General features: G+C 39.9%; 1 protein-coding gene across 3 annotated transcripts in view; it reads right to left on the minus strand.

Annotated features, from left to right (window-relative positions):
- casz1 (castor zinc finger 1) overlaps positions 1 to 14,527 on the minus strand; it is a 166,700-nt gene extending 152,173 nt beyond the window's left edge. For 2 of the 3 annotated variants that reach the window (XM_071475904.1, XM_071475905.1), the window contains exons 1-2: positions 13,538 to 14,527; positions 11,761 to 11,817 (exon numbers count right to left, since the gene is read on the minus strand). The gene's annotated coding sequence lies outside the window, so the exon portion shown is untranslated. The remainder of the gene's footprint in view (positions 1 to 11,760; positions 11,818 to 13,537) is intronic. The other variant, XM_071475903.1, reaches the window with a different exon arrangement.
- Between the last annotated feature and the right edge of the window lie 671 nt (positions 14,528 to 15,198).

Below are 15,198 nucleotides of genomic sequence, written 5' to 3' on the forward strand. Positions count from 1 at the left end.
TAATGTGACAGGCAGTGACAGGTAACATTTCTTGTTGCACAAAATTTGCTTCCTTTAAAGAGTCATAAGAATATTCAGATTTTAATTTGAACCTACAAACTCGGTCATTTAAATGTCGCATAAAATGATTCGAGTGAAATCAAAAACCAAAAGCTGACTGAGTCAACAAAGTCTTTACCTCAGACATACATAAAACCAAATCTGTGCAACATTACATCAACTTCATTCCTTGATAGACACACTCCGTTAAAGCCGGTGGTATCACAAAATGTAAAACTGTAAATGGGTACGAGAAGCTTTAAAACTTTAAAATGCTGTTGCCGTTAATCGCTCTTTCTTTCAAGGACCACAGGTACAACAATATCTGCTGTTAACATTTTCATGACTTGTGAAACTGCAGGCTTTTAACATGATGCTTCTCTCTTTAATGTGCACATCAGGACAGAGCAAGCTAACACAATAAGCAAAACAAAAAAAGGTGGCCTGAGTTGCTCCACATCCATGATAAATCACTGCCACTTTTATAGCCTCTAATAAGTTGATGCAAAGCCATTTTTCTTCCTGCCCATCGTTCAAACATTTAAGGCATATTTACAAGGAACTTGTTAAAATATTTAATAATATTTAGTGGCAATTTTCGGAGCAGCCTGTCATGGTGAAATTTATTGCCTTTAAGTGTTTAAAAAGGCGATGACATGAATAACAAACTGTCAAAATTTCCTAATTTGCATAGACAGGCCATAACTCCTGATACCTTGCATTAAAAAAAGAGGTTTTTAACAAAACGAGTCATAAAAGAAGCATTCAAAGTGAGTGATGGCGAAGACTCTTCCACAAAGTCGCACCACAGAGACAGCTTCCCCCCCACTACAGATGCTTCCGAGATCAAGTCAGCCAATAAAAGGACATATATCCTGCTGCTTTGACTTATTTATCCTGTGTGGATGAGCTCAAGATGGAACATCTCCTATAGGCAAGCTTAATTAATTGTGATAAAAGGGCTAATTCAGAGGCTGCACAAGAAAAGTGAGCCAAACAATAATATTCCCCACAAATCATCTCAGCCCGTCAAATATTTCCTCCATAACTTTCTAATTCAAAGTCCTTCGGACGTGAGGCTTTTGTTAAGGAACCTCATGGAGCCAAACAACCTCCCACGCATCTCTGCCATTCTGCCCGCACCCCTGACTAAAACGATCAGATGAAATCCCAGCTGCTCAGTGTTAAACTCTTTTGTCCTTTGTTTGACTGAACAAGATGGTGGCCATGTTTGATGCTGCTTCTTCTACCAGATTCAACGGTTTTCATGATAACACTCAGTGACCTGGGCCTGCCCTGGCTGTCCCAGTCAGAAAAGGGCCCCCGTTGACACTGATTGCAAGGCTATGAGTAGTCTCTCCCCTGTGCCCTCTCAGTGCAACTCTAATTAATAGCCAATTCATCTTCTCTGATCTGAGCCAGCACATGGAGTAATATATCGTTAGTTTGGCAAGCAAGCTATTAAAGTGTAATAACCAAGTACCAGCACTCGATTTGGAAGAGTAGCACATACTTAACCATGAAGTGGAAACAATTAATTTATTGGAGGATCTCCTGTAACCAATCATTTACTAGCACTCACACTGTGATGCAAAAGCCATCCCCTGTTGTGTGTGGCACAAGTCAATGACATATTTTGGGCTCAGCGCCTGAAACCTCATGCAATATGACCAGTTATGCAAGCCTCATCTAAGCACCACTGTCACACTTTCAGCCATGAAAAAAAAAAAAAACCTTTCAAATGGTCATCCACAGGGTAGGAAGTTCATTACAAAAGGAATCCTGCTCATTTACAAGTATTTCTTCAAGGTGAAATACATCTTACACTTAATGCTGTAAATGGTCTAACCCATTGATGATTCTTTGCCTTGCAATTTTAAGTGAAAGAGCCATACTGCTGAGATAAATTAGGATTTATGCATTAACGCTATATCTTGTCATGATGTACAAGTTCCTTAAGAGCAGGATCCAAAAGTTGAGGCTACTTTTCTTGAAAGTTGATCTAGAATAATCACTTTATACCAATCTTTTCACTGTGCAAAGCACTAAAGTTACCTAAAATAACAAACATCAAAATAACTGTTAAAAGTCACCATCAGGATGCTGGAGACATTTCTGTGACATATAAATGAAATTAAAAAGACCAGGTAAATAGCACAAATGACCATAAATCGTCATCAAAAAGCCACCAAGCAGGGCAGCTTCACAACATTCAAGTCAAAAAATTTGTATATATTTGTAAAATATTTGTATATATTTAAAATGTGGTGTGACTGTGAATTCCCAGTTCATTTATAAAACTTTCCCTGTTGCTGAGTTGGACAAAATGCCAACAATCAGACTGTTACATCCTGTACTAAATCTTGTTTCCTTATTATTATTTTGTATTGTTGTTTGTATTGTCACAGCTGAAAAGCAAGTCATGACATATCTCCCAGACTCAATGCTACACAGAGTTTGCCAAATCCCTACTTTGTCAACTAGATAACTAGATAATCAAATACTCCATCTGTCAACCACATTTGCGACACATCAAGTAAAGACATGGCATTTGTCAAGACCATGAAACCAGGTAATGCTGAGAACTTAAAAATTCCTAATTTAGAGTTTTAGAGAGTGAAGTAAGTTAGTAAGTGTTGTATACATGGCAGACGAGGGGCTTTGCCAAAGTAGTAGGAAAAATGCATAAGAAAAGCCAGAAAACACTGACATACTCACACAATCAAATATACTGTACAATACACAGAGGTATCAATTTGTGGTCAAAAAGCATAGCATACATCCTCATCAACAACATCACTGGTTCAAACTGTAACACTTGAAAATGTATGATTCACACCACCAAGTACAACTGACTTTATATGTCTTATCTCAGACAATTAACGTACACAGTTACTTTGGAAAACAACCTATGTGTCTGCTTCCTCAATCATGCGCCTCAGAACAATAAAGCCTTCCTTCAAACTTTTATAATTGCAGGAAATAAATGAAAATACATAAGACTCACTCTTGTGCTTTTGGCCTTCCTCTAAAGCAAAACCTTTAAAACCCATTATTCTTTTTGCAAGAACTAATGACGTTTTTTGTCTCTTCAGCTTAACACACTAATTGACAGTTTTTTTGGAGGATAGCCCAGATGGAAAAATAAGTACCCCCTTAAAGACCCAACTCCCTTGCTCATTCCCGTAGCTTTAAGTCCCTTATTAATTAAACTTTCACCAAGTCAGGAATTTTTATTAAAAAGATAAAGTCTGCTGTACCGTAAAACAGAACTAGCCTATTGTCTCTGAAGCTAAAATTTTATTTCTATAAATAAAAGAGACTTTTTAATACCATCATTTGCAGCAGAGGGACTAGGACCAAAGGATCCACACAGTACAGTAATTAGAGGGAGATTTTCATCCCAACTACTCTGAAATTGGTCAGCTTTAACCAATACCCTTTGCTCCAACTGAATAAATACTCTAAGACTGTTCATTTTAGCATCATGGGTTATTATTTACTGTATATTCAAATAGAGACAGTATCATCATGCTCAGGGGACTTAAGTGTAAATATGTGTTTTGCCATTGCTGTGTGTCTAGCCATACATCTCAGACATCCTGGCACACTGTTGTTCTGAGGGGAAATTAAGCTACAGCCAAATATTGACTGCACTTTTATGATCAGTCATCCACTTGATCAATCAAATCCCTCTTGTGTCATTAACTTTGCTACAATATTTGTCAATCAACATGATAAGACAGGGTTCTCCTTCCTGTTGCTTTTACCAAAAAGAAAAAATATGTTTTGTGTGTTTTATTTAAAAAAAAAAATGCTTATGTTATGTTATGTAAAATGCTGACTTGGGGATTACCACGTTTTTTTTAAATATGTAAAAAGGAAGACATGTTTTTACGCAAATCCCCTGCAGCAGAAAAATATTAGAAATGCAACTGCACTGCTCAGATAATTGAAATACACTGATAATTGCCTCAGTGTTTATCATACTACAATGGTCATTCAATAAAATTATTCATTTTATAACTATAATTATTCACCATTTAAAAGGTGGTTTGATGGAATTGACGGTATTGTCTAATAACTAACAAAAAATAATGGTCAGTGAAACACATTTCTTTAAGGATTATCTTATAAAATCAGAAAACGTTCTTTTGATGATTGTGAAAAATGTCCTAACAGAAAATTCAAAAACTATCTTAGGTACTTGAGATTTTTGTGTTTTGTTTTTTTTTTTCCCAAGCCTGATGTGCTCATAAATGAGCTTCAATAATAAGCATCACATACTGGAAGGCAGAGTTCACTGAATGTATTCAGCTGCTTTCAACCACAAATCTAAAGTGAACGTAGGGAAACTGCCTTGGGGAATCGCTGTGAAAGACCTCAAGGGGCGTTCTCTGGATGTGAGTATCTATAGAGAAGGTGGAGGAGGTCAATGTTTCATCTACTCATACTGTGCAGGTCAAAACAATTGTTATGACAGTTTGGTGCTGCTGAAGGCAACACTTAAACAGAGGACCACGGATACTTGCAGTATTAAGGTGCGTTAAGTTGCCAGAAAAGTCGTGCATCACCCACAGAGGATCACTCTGCCACTTCCACAGTCAGTGCTGTACAACCAGCAAGTCACAGCCAATTAACAACCCTTCAAACTTACAAGTCAAGCAACACTTGCCGTGCTGTCCATAATGGGTTTTTATGGATATGAAGCAGTTGTGATGGCTGTATTGGTCTTGTGATGAATGTTAAACTTTACAGGAAATGTGGCCTGAGCGAGACTGGTGTTACAACTGAACAGATCATCTGGTCCGTTCAGTTTTTTAGGGACAGAAAGAGAGAGGATAAAAGAGGCTTAGGGAGCTGCATGTATGATCCAATTCTATCACTTCATGAGAATCACACTTTCTACTTATTCTGAGAGGTAAACAATTCAGGCCTGTTTCCCAAATTTTTTGTGTCAGTTTTCTGTTTTCTGCTAACGAGATGTCACTAATATGTACTGGAATGCTGTGTGAATAGACAATTTGATTGGCCACGAAGAACTTAATGATGTATACCAAATGTGGGGGGACAGCTTCCAAGCGCAGATTTTTGTAGACAAACATAGCTGTTGACAACATTTTCCACCCAGTTTGCCATTTCTGTCAGGCTGAAAATCTAAAATTAAGAACATAATGTTTCCAAGGTACCACAGCCATTCACAAATCATGTCTTATTAGCATGTTGCCGCAGTTGGTCAGATTGTAGGGACACATTATGAAAAAAAAAATGCCACTTAGCAAGAGGGAAATCATAATTAAAAGAAAAACAGTATTCCAGCATGCATGCATATGGAGGAATCAAATCTTACTGTGTACCTGAGTTCCTTTTAACTAATCATTTACATAAATGCATCCTCCTATTGTGACGTGAATTTTGTTGTATTGTTCCTCTGTGCACATAGCAGCTTATTCAACCTTAATTTGTGCCACTGTGTCTTCATGTGAGCAGACCCCAGTAATCTTTAAACGGCTCCATTTAAAATGCAATTTGATTATCTGCCAAATTGCTACCAAGTCTTTCCCTGTGCAGCTTGGGGATGGGGGGTAAAAATTTTAATTAGCATTTGTGCATAAAAGAGAGGTCTTTGTTGCATTTTGAACACAGCATCCCAGAATGACCACCACTTTCAAAGAGTCATCACCCAAACGATTTCAAACTAATAGATCCAAAGGGAGAGGAGCAGTCCTGGCACAGAGGGGTGGGGAAATCACAGAGGTCTTCAGTAGCACTGAAAAAAAACCCACAGGACCTGGCATGTTTAAATAATCCAAAACTTTTCTTTAATCATAGTTTAGAAAATTGGCTGGGACCTTCGGCAGGAGACAGCTGCTCTGCCCCATAGCCATTTAATGAGATTCACTGAGGGTTTCCCTTAAAATATTTACGCTGTCCCATGGCACCGCAATATTGTCCTAGAATGGGGAGATAAGAGCCAAGGAGGTGTGTTGAAGTTCTTCTAATCAATTTGCTAATTACTGGAGCAGCTATAGGAGAGGAGAGAGGAGTCCCTTCTGGCAAGCTGTATTCTAATAAACGCTGAAAAATTTATTTACTCCCTTAGCCAAGAGGAATTCTGAAGTGGGATTACAGCAGAGAGCTGATTGAGAAAGAGCTGTGTTGTGGTTGAGGTCGCAGTCAGAGGAGCAAGGAGAGGTCTCTAAACATAAAAGGATCTCTCAGGACGTGCACCTTTGCATCTGCTCAGGGAACTGAGATGGCAGACTCTTACAGACTTGGCACGAAAAGACCTGACTGCTATAGCTACATATCAACAAATATTAATGAGACTTCTGGTCCTTGCATAATAAAATGGCTTATTGTGGGAGTTAATACATATGTATGCAGTATAGACACTGCAAAACAAAATAAAATGTATGTATAAAATGTATGTACAGAAATACTGAGATAAGACAAGACAGATCATTTTGATACTTAATATCAGAGGAGCTACAGAGTGGGATCCTACTCAGAGCAGAGGGCAGGAGGCCCAGACATTATTCCAGACGCTAGGGTTGTGTGTTTGAAGCCACCCTTATGCCCTCTGGCACAGGCTGACCCTCCCTCCCAACCTCTGGGACTGAGGGCAACCCTGGATCTGTCACAGGACACAGCCCACAACTTCCTCAGGGTTGGGGGCAAAATATGCTCCACCTCCTCAGTGCCATGATATCTATAAGCCCCCTTCCCTCTCCAAGGCCTGTAGGCAATAGCATGTTGCCTGAATCAAAACAGATCAAAGGTCAGCATAAACTGAGAGCTTGAAGGGCATTATCATAAGATAATCACAAACCACTATGGCAGAAGCATGGAGCAAGTTACACCCTGGTGGGGGGGTTTGAAAACACACTTTTTTTCCAACCAATGTTGATCAGATTTGTTAAACATGCTGCCAAACTTTCAGCCGAATGAAACCACTTTGTTTTCATAAAATATTTCCTCATTTGCAATAATCTGATGCTGATTAAATGTGTGATCGTGTTAAAGTGTAAAAAGATATTAAATTATTCTAAATACTGCTGGTTTTGTTTAACTCTGGACTATGCCTATTTGAAGAATTTGTAAACACTTTTAATCAGATAATAACAATGACACTCCCTCATGACACTTCTTTTGTTTTTTTTGCCCTGATGCTCAGCACTGAGCACAGAAAAAAAAGGAAAACAAAAACACAGACTTATTAGTATTTACAGTCTATATGCATGTCACTCTATTCATTTCTCCAATCAGCTTGTTTCCCTCACCCCCACAGTCTCTCCACCAGTCCCTCCAGTGTAACTCAGCGCATGGATCTGAGCACAATCCCACCGAGAATTGAGGCAAAAACAAAAGCAAAAAAACCTGTTGCTGTGACATTTTGTTCCCTCTCACCTCAACGCACGCCAGTCACAATGGACCGGTGTGTGGGGGATCTGTGTTCAGATCACCATGGTGATGGGTCTCTGCCTCCCAAGGCTCCCTGGAGGGGGTTGGAGGGCTGGTGGTGGGGAGGAGGGGGGCAGTAGTGGAGAGCAGGTTGCCATCCATGTCTCAACCAAAACACAGCGGAATCAGGGGAGCTGAGAAGGAGAAATTTTCCTAAAAGAATCTTCCGTTTGTAAAACGCCAACATTTTCAGGCCAGTCAGCCCAGTTAAGTCCCCTATCAGTGCAGCCCCTGACCTCAGCGTAGAGGAGAACGGAGCAACTGTGCAACTTTTACTCCTTAACCTTTAAAAGGGCAAAAATAGAACAAAATGGTGCAGGTTCATGAGCAAAGGTCTGACAACATCTGTCTCTGGGTAAATCATCCTTACATGACAGAAAGGCACAGAGGTGGCATTACACTGAGCAAGACAAAAGGGCGCCACAGTCCACACCATCAGCTCCAGTTTCATTTGCTTATTTGACTGTTGTCCCATTCTTGGACAATAAAGCCAACACATTCTCAAGAGGACATACAGAGCCATCATCGAGATGCAAATATGCCAGTAGTATAAAGCTAGAGACAAGGCCAGCAATTAGGCGGTGGATCCCAAAATTTCAAAACTACAGATATAACTGGACAACCAACATATCTGTAAGAAGATTTTCAGGAAAAGTGGCCACTTTTCCAGAAGGTGAAAATATTTCAGTGATCTCTAGCATCTATTGTTCAGACTGAAGACACTAGTCTGTACTGTGTACAAAAAATGATCTCAAATTGTGACCATTTTTATTGCAACAAATGACTACACATTCATTCTCATGCCCAAGTTCTGTATTGTTTTCTGCGGGAGGAAATCTTCTGGAACAACATTTTGATCACATGGCTTCAAAACTCCTAACTGTAAATCTGGTTAACTAAAATTAATAATCTCGCCTTTAGGACAGAGTAACCATTGGCACATATATTTGTTGTTAGGAAATTCTGGGATACATTACAGGGGTGGGGAAAAAATCAATTCCCATAAGAATCATAATTCTTATCTTCCACAATTCCGAATTAGTTCCCTGGTGCGTTGCAGCAGAGAATTCCCCACTGCAGGAGAAACAATGTTAGTCACACTACAGCAGAGGGGTTTTTTTTTCTTCAGAAACGTATTTTAGCCAGTAACGGTGCTCAGTAAATTATACTTTCATTTCATTATTCTCATACACACAGAATATTGCAACATGTTCCCAAGTTATAGCAGTAAACTTTTTAAAATAAAAATGCTACATAATCTCACACACTTTCTCTGTGTTTTTAGGTTAGTCCAACAGAGACTTTAATCAACACCATTTAGCTTAACTGCGAATAGTTTCATTCAGTTGACTAAGAGCTATAGCACTTACACTGGAGTAAGAGCTGGAAAATTGGGCCCGCTTGTCTATTAATTGAATCACGAATCAATTTTGAATCGAATCGAATTTTGAATCCCACCACTAATTACTACTAATAATAAAAGAGCTTTTCAGTTTTTACACATAGTTTTATATACTTGCCTTTATGATTTTCATAGAACATTTATATAATTTTACATTCAAGTTTCAAAGGTGCTTAGACTGCAATGTGTAAATTTTAAAACAAGGCTAAAAGATTGACAGACAATTAAACAGCAAAAAAAAAAAACACTCACTGTACTAATTACTGGAAGTATAAAAATCACCTTCTGCTGTGGTTTCACTGTAGACTAAGATTAATGTGCCAGACATGTCTCACATCTGACTTGATTAATGAACAAGAATACTGTAATATTACTAACACTAGAATGCATACAGTGACACAATACTGGACTGTAAGCGTAGTACAGTATATAAATAAATAGTACTGCATTGGATTTCTATTAAAGCAACATGGTTGAACAACCACTACAAGTGGCTGGCAATTTGTTAAATTAGTTAATTGGTCACCAGTTCATCCAATTCATCTTAATGCTTGTTTCTGGACCACACCCAAAGAACAGTGAGTTAGGCATGTGCGGCAGCCAACAGTTACTTTGAGTAGAGGACTGAATCCCTTGTGGTCAATGGTGCCAAAGTCAAAACTGTCCTATTTAGATTTTTAATCACGCTTTGTACTCCTCACCACTTCTTCTTTAATACAGCCTCCACCAGGGCTTATGGCCAAATACGTCTGTTTTTAGTCTGATGCAGAACTGTTTACTCGCTAAATGCCAGGTGGCGCAGGCACTGAAAAGCTACAGGCTGGGGGAAAGGGCCTAACCTTTAAACAGTGTCTAAACGTCCTCACTTTCTCCTTGAACATCTATCCTTAACTGTGCTCCTCTGGTCCCCTCCCTGTCCCAAAGTGGCCAGCTGGGAACGGTGCGCATGTGCTGACGTCCCTACTAACCTTGGCCAGTGTAAGGATTACCGTGCATTTACACTCAGTGCTCCTTCTTTCCTTAAGACTTATTAAGAATGATAATGAGCTCGGAAAGGGGCAGCATGTCCCTTTCTAAACTCTGTGAAAGCTCTTCTCTCTGTCTTTCTCACTGTTCGCTTGTCTTATTCCTTTCTCTATTCTTCCTCTCCCCCCTTTCTGCAGTCTCTCCCCCCCCCCCCCCAGTCCATGCCCCTCTCTCTCTTTCTCCATCGTATTGAAAGGGCCCAGGACAAATTACCAAAAAGGCCATTTTCATCTATGAACTGCAGGATTTAATCGATACTTATTTCATGCCTTCAAAATCAACCCTATATTACTGTTGTCTGTGTGATTTGTTTATTTTGCTCTGGAATATTCCTTCAGTCGAAGGGGGGAAATGCACGGGATGCAATTCACCTTGAACCTCCATTATATTGGATTTCTCTACTGGCTGATCAAGCATGCAAAAAGGACATTTCCTCAGCACTAAAATAAAAACAATAATGATGATTAAAAAAACATGTGTGCTATTTGTGCTGGTATAACAGTACGTGTTGAAGGCAGTATATTTTTACAAGGCAAAACACTACGGTTGTGGTAGTGTGAATTTGTATACAAAAGCATTACACTGAGGACAATTGATAAAGCTTATGTGCTGGGAAACAAAAGTAATGGCTCCTGCAGCCTGTCAAATGCCGCCTGGGATTACTGACGCTTATTTGACATCAAAGACCTGAGGTCCACAGCCAAGGTCAAACAGAAAAGGAATACACATGGGTTTAATTCTACACACCCCTTGACAGATGCAGATGGGTACTTATGAGACATGAGGCATTTCACTGACTGATAGGGCTGCAGGAAATAAGAACGTTGGAGGCATTGCACACTGATTAACCAATCAGATTCTGAACTAGTCCAGAGAACCAAGAGCACAGTACTACAGGCAACATTTCAAGTACCGTTTTAGAGAGAGAGAGACACAATCAAAGGGGCTAGAGGACCACATCCATAAACACTGAACTAAACACACAAACCAAATCGCAATTAAAACTGCACAAATGGACAATTAGCAGCTCTGCTTTCACAGCTCGGGAGATTTACCCTGCTCTACTTTCACCTATGGTGCCTATGAAAAATCATAAAAGACGGAAGGCAGACCCAGCGAGCGAAAGAGAGGCAGAGAAAGAGGGGCAGTATGTTTGACAGATGGATATTGCAGTGTCTCATCAGTGCCGAAGAGAGATGAGAACCTGTGCCACCAGTGTGACAGAGAGGGGGCTGGCTGGTGTGCAGCTAGAGATGGACCTCTGGACAGCAGTACCTCACATTCCAGAGGTACACTGAGGGAGCACACAGGACGAAAAGCTGGAAACTGCTTCAACTGATCACTTTAAAGCTCTGCTTGGACAGAATGTATAAAGGCACATGAAGAATACCACTGCAATGCACTGAGTCAAACTATTGTACCCTGTAGTGTCACCTGCTGTTGGTTATTATTTTTAGTGATCACATAAAATAAGAGACCCCCCCCCTAAAGTAAACTTACCTTTAGTCTGGCTAATGCTTGCTATTCAAATCACACAAAATGCATGCTGATTTCATGTCTAAACATGTGTTTTTTAGGCTCGCCTATTTAAGTGTCAAGTGTGTGCTTGCTTTGCATGCATGAATACATCTGCAACAGTTAGGCTGCACAGCTGCTGCATTATGAGGGTATTATGGAAAATACCTCAAAAGCACACACACACTGCGCACAAAATGCATCTCCTTACAATATAAAATTATTTAATACACAACTGATTTGCAAGACAAAAAATTCAAAGCACAAAAAGGGACATCAAAACTGTAAAATTGAAAAAAAACTTTCATGTTTACCTTGTGTTGTACTAGCAGTGGCATTTTTAATATAGAAGATGGCTTTCCATGAATGATCTGTTTAACCAAAGACAGGAGGGAGAGAAAAAAGGATAATTAATTACTTATGTGAGCTATTGCACGGGAGAGACAATAAACCTGCCTGGTCGCCATGGATATGACATATTTGCTCTGAAAACAACACAATAATTAGCAAAGGAGAAAGATCCGGCGAGAATATGAGAACTCCGGGTTTAAAGTGCCAGTGATCTATTCCTGTCCTCATCTTCATCCCTGCGAATAATAACACTGTGGCAAGCACAGAGCACACACATTTATAAATGCACAAGAGTACAAACAGTGACCCTTTACAAAAGCATGAAAGCATGTTAAATTAAATCTCATATCATAGTGGTGTTTTGTAGAGATCACAACTAACCAAACACACAGAGTATGTACAGATTTTAAACAGACTGTTTGTTCTAGAGTAGGTGGAAGTCAGAAAACCTGCCTTACAGCCACTGAGAGCAGGAACTGCAGAAAAATCCTATTTACCATAGCAAATACAGTGTGTGTGTGTGTGTGTGTGTGTGTGTGTGTGTGTGTGTGTGTGTGTGTGTGTGTGTGTGCGCGCGCGCGCGTGTGTGTATGTGTGTGTCTGGTGTTAGAGAGATGTATAATCTGCCAATAGTTGTCACTACATTTTGAGCAAGTGGTCAGGTTTTCCAGGCGGTTTAATAACCATCTGATATTTATGATGGTGTTTATTTATGATGTTAAAGCACAATAACCTGCTGAAACTCCAAATTGTTTTGAGAGACAAATTTTTATGAAGTCGTGAATTTAGCAGGTTACAATTCTGGCTACTGTTTGACTCCACAGCCCCGCTCAATCCAATGCACTTGCATGACAAAGAATATATTTTCAAAAGTCATTTACACTCTTTAACAGTAGAACTTCCGCATTTCAGTCTTAGAATATTGATTGCATTTATAGTAGTTCCTCAATTTACTGTAAATGACACTCTATGGGGGCTACAGCCTGTTTAGTGGCAGCCAGTGAAGTTTCACTAAGTTTTTCTCGACAAATGCTGGGACTTCAGGCGCACAAGTCGCATCCAACAGTCGCTCATATGTATCGTTTTTGCACTTTTGGAGAAGTGTGAGCGGACAGTCACAGCCTACACTGTAGGTCTGAGCTGCTGGATAATAGTAATAATAATAATAAAATATCTCCTTTCACTTTTGTTTTCAAATTGTCTCCTCCGTGCTTCATAAATTTGGGAATGGGAGTATTTAAGCTCGGCTTCACTGAGCAAAAAGTACGAACTCTGGGGAAAAGTTGCACCAATCCTGTATCAACTTTGCAACAGGGCTGGTGTTTGGTCGCCTGCGGGGTTCATCCGGTCTCTGACGGCTTCAAATGTGACCGTTGTGTTAATTATTAAAGTTTAAGGAAAGCCTGGTCCTCTCGCCGGCATTTTCAAAGGTACAGTGGGTTCACTAGCAAGACTGTGTGAGCCGCTCCAGACCCGCTGCTGCTGCTGCTGCTGCTGTCGGCGCTGCTGCCGCTGCCGCTGCATCGAGACCGGGAGTCACACCGTGTTTACCGACAAGTCCTCACGTAAAGTCTCTATCGTTTAGTGCCCTTTCCTAAATGTTTACAACTGCCGCTAGCGCTCGTTTTCGTTGTCGGTGCTGCGGCAAGAAACACTTTGGTGTCGCTTTCTGCAGAGAGTGGTATGTTTGGAAATGAAATGAGCATGTACAGTAGTTGAGAGGAAAAGGAAAACTCTTACCTGTGGGTACTTCGCTGTCTCTCGGTGACTTCCAACTATAGGGGCGTGCGTGTTTACGGTGAATAGCGTAGTGAGACCTTTCATTATTAAAGTTGCCACATTGTTTGTTTTTTTTTCAGTTTTTCGGGTTTTATTGTAGCATTTTCTAATTTCTTACAGGGCGAGTCGCCCGGAAGATCTGCCCTGGAGACCGGCTTCAAGTGGGAAGAGGAGTCCTTAATTGAATTTCTCGGTTTGGCAGGTGGTGCCTGGAAAACCTGGACTGGAGTTTAGTGGTGGTCTCTGCTGACAGCTTGTCAAAACATCTCACTCTTTCACTGTCTCTTATTTCACAAATGTTATTGTAGGTGTTTTTAAGTTAAGCAAAGTCACATTTTGAATATGTCTTTTTAATATGTCATAGTAGCTTACTAGACATAGGTAGGGGTCTACATGGAGACCTTCCCAATCAAATTTATGGAAACACCACTATATTGTCCTTGTATGCCTGGGTATGGTGGTGCTGACAGAAAAAGATGACACATAGCTGTATTAACTGATTTTTTAAGCACCATGAGATAAACACAAAGAAATGTCTTTCCATAACTGTTGCAGCTAACGTGTTAGCTTAGCAAACAACTGCCTCAGTTAGCTTACATTGCTTAACTTCATATTTACCATTGGGTATCTAAATTGACTCATCTGTCTGACCACCTGCTGTATGAAAGCTGTGTGTGTGTGTGTGTGTGTGTGTGTGTGTGTGTGTGTGTGTGTGTGTGTGTGTGTGTATTTGATTTTTTTGGCCAAGTGAGAGCAGCGGAAATAGCTATTAACACACCACTGAAATATTATCACTTTATACGGAGAAAATGTTAGCAAACACTTGCACATTTACACGCGCAACAGACACAACACGCAGCATTTGCATTCATTCATAGTCATGTTTCTGGGTGCCTCACGAATATAACATTCAATATCCTTTTAGCTCTTTTTTTGCCTCCACCGACCCCTGAGGGGAATATCAGAGTGTTTAGCTGCTAAATGCTCGACTATCTGCACCAGCTAGCTAACTCTCTCTGTCAGCTGTTTGGTGCTGGGAAGGTGACATACTGTGGGTTTAACAGCTTTTTAGCCGAAACAGCTGCTTGCTGCAGCTGGAAAAAGTATTAATGAGAGTGGTGACACTAAATCAAAACAATGAAGCTGGGGGCCATAATACCAAAGCAATGTGCTGAAAAGCACTAAAATGCTCCAAACTGATGTATGTTAGGTGGTAGGAGTTAGCTGCATTGACCCACATTGATCATTGTCTATGAATTATTTTCAATGAGCAACTGCATATCATGATTTGATCATGACGTGATTTAAATGTAAATTGGAGATATTTCCTATCATAGTCTAGCTGAGAATAATGTATTATTTGCAGTTGTGATTATTTTAATTTCAAAATTGATATTTAAGCTTTATTTCAAACTTTAAGTTACAATCTATAACATTTTATTTGATTCACAGTAAATCAACCACTATTACAACATTTCCTAGTCTATTTAAGCTTTACCTTCCTATTGGCAGAACACTAATGTCACCTCCTCTCTTTGTTTTCCTTCTACCTCACCTTTCCTACCACCTAACATACATCAATATTTTACTGTAAAGTATTCTGAGCATGACACACCTTAAAG

The sequence above is a fragment of the Trachinotus anak genome, unplaced genomic scaffold, assembly GCF_046630095.1.
Source record: "Trachinotus anak isolate AG129_WGS33_773 ecotype Australia unplaced genomic scaffold, CSIRO_AGI_Tana_v1 ptg000004l, whole genome shotgun sequence".
Taxonomy (NCBI): domain Eukaryota; kingdom Metazoa; phylum Chordata; class Actinopteri; order Carangiformes; family Carangidae; genus Trachinotus; species Trachinotus anak.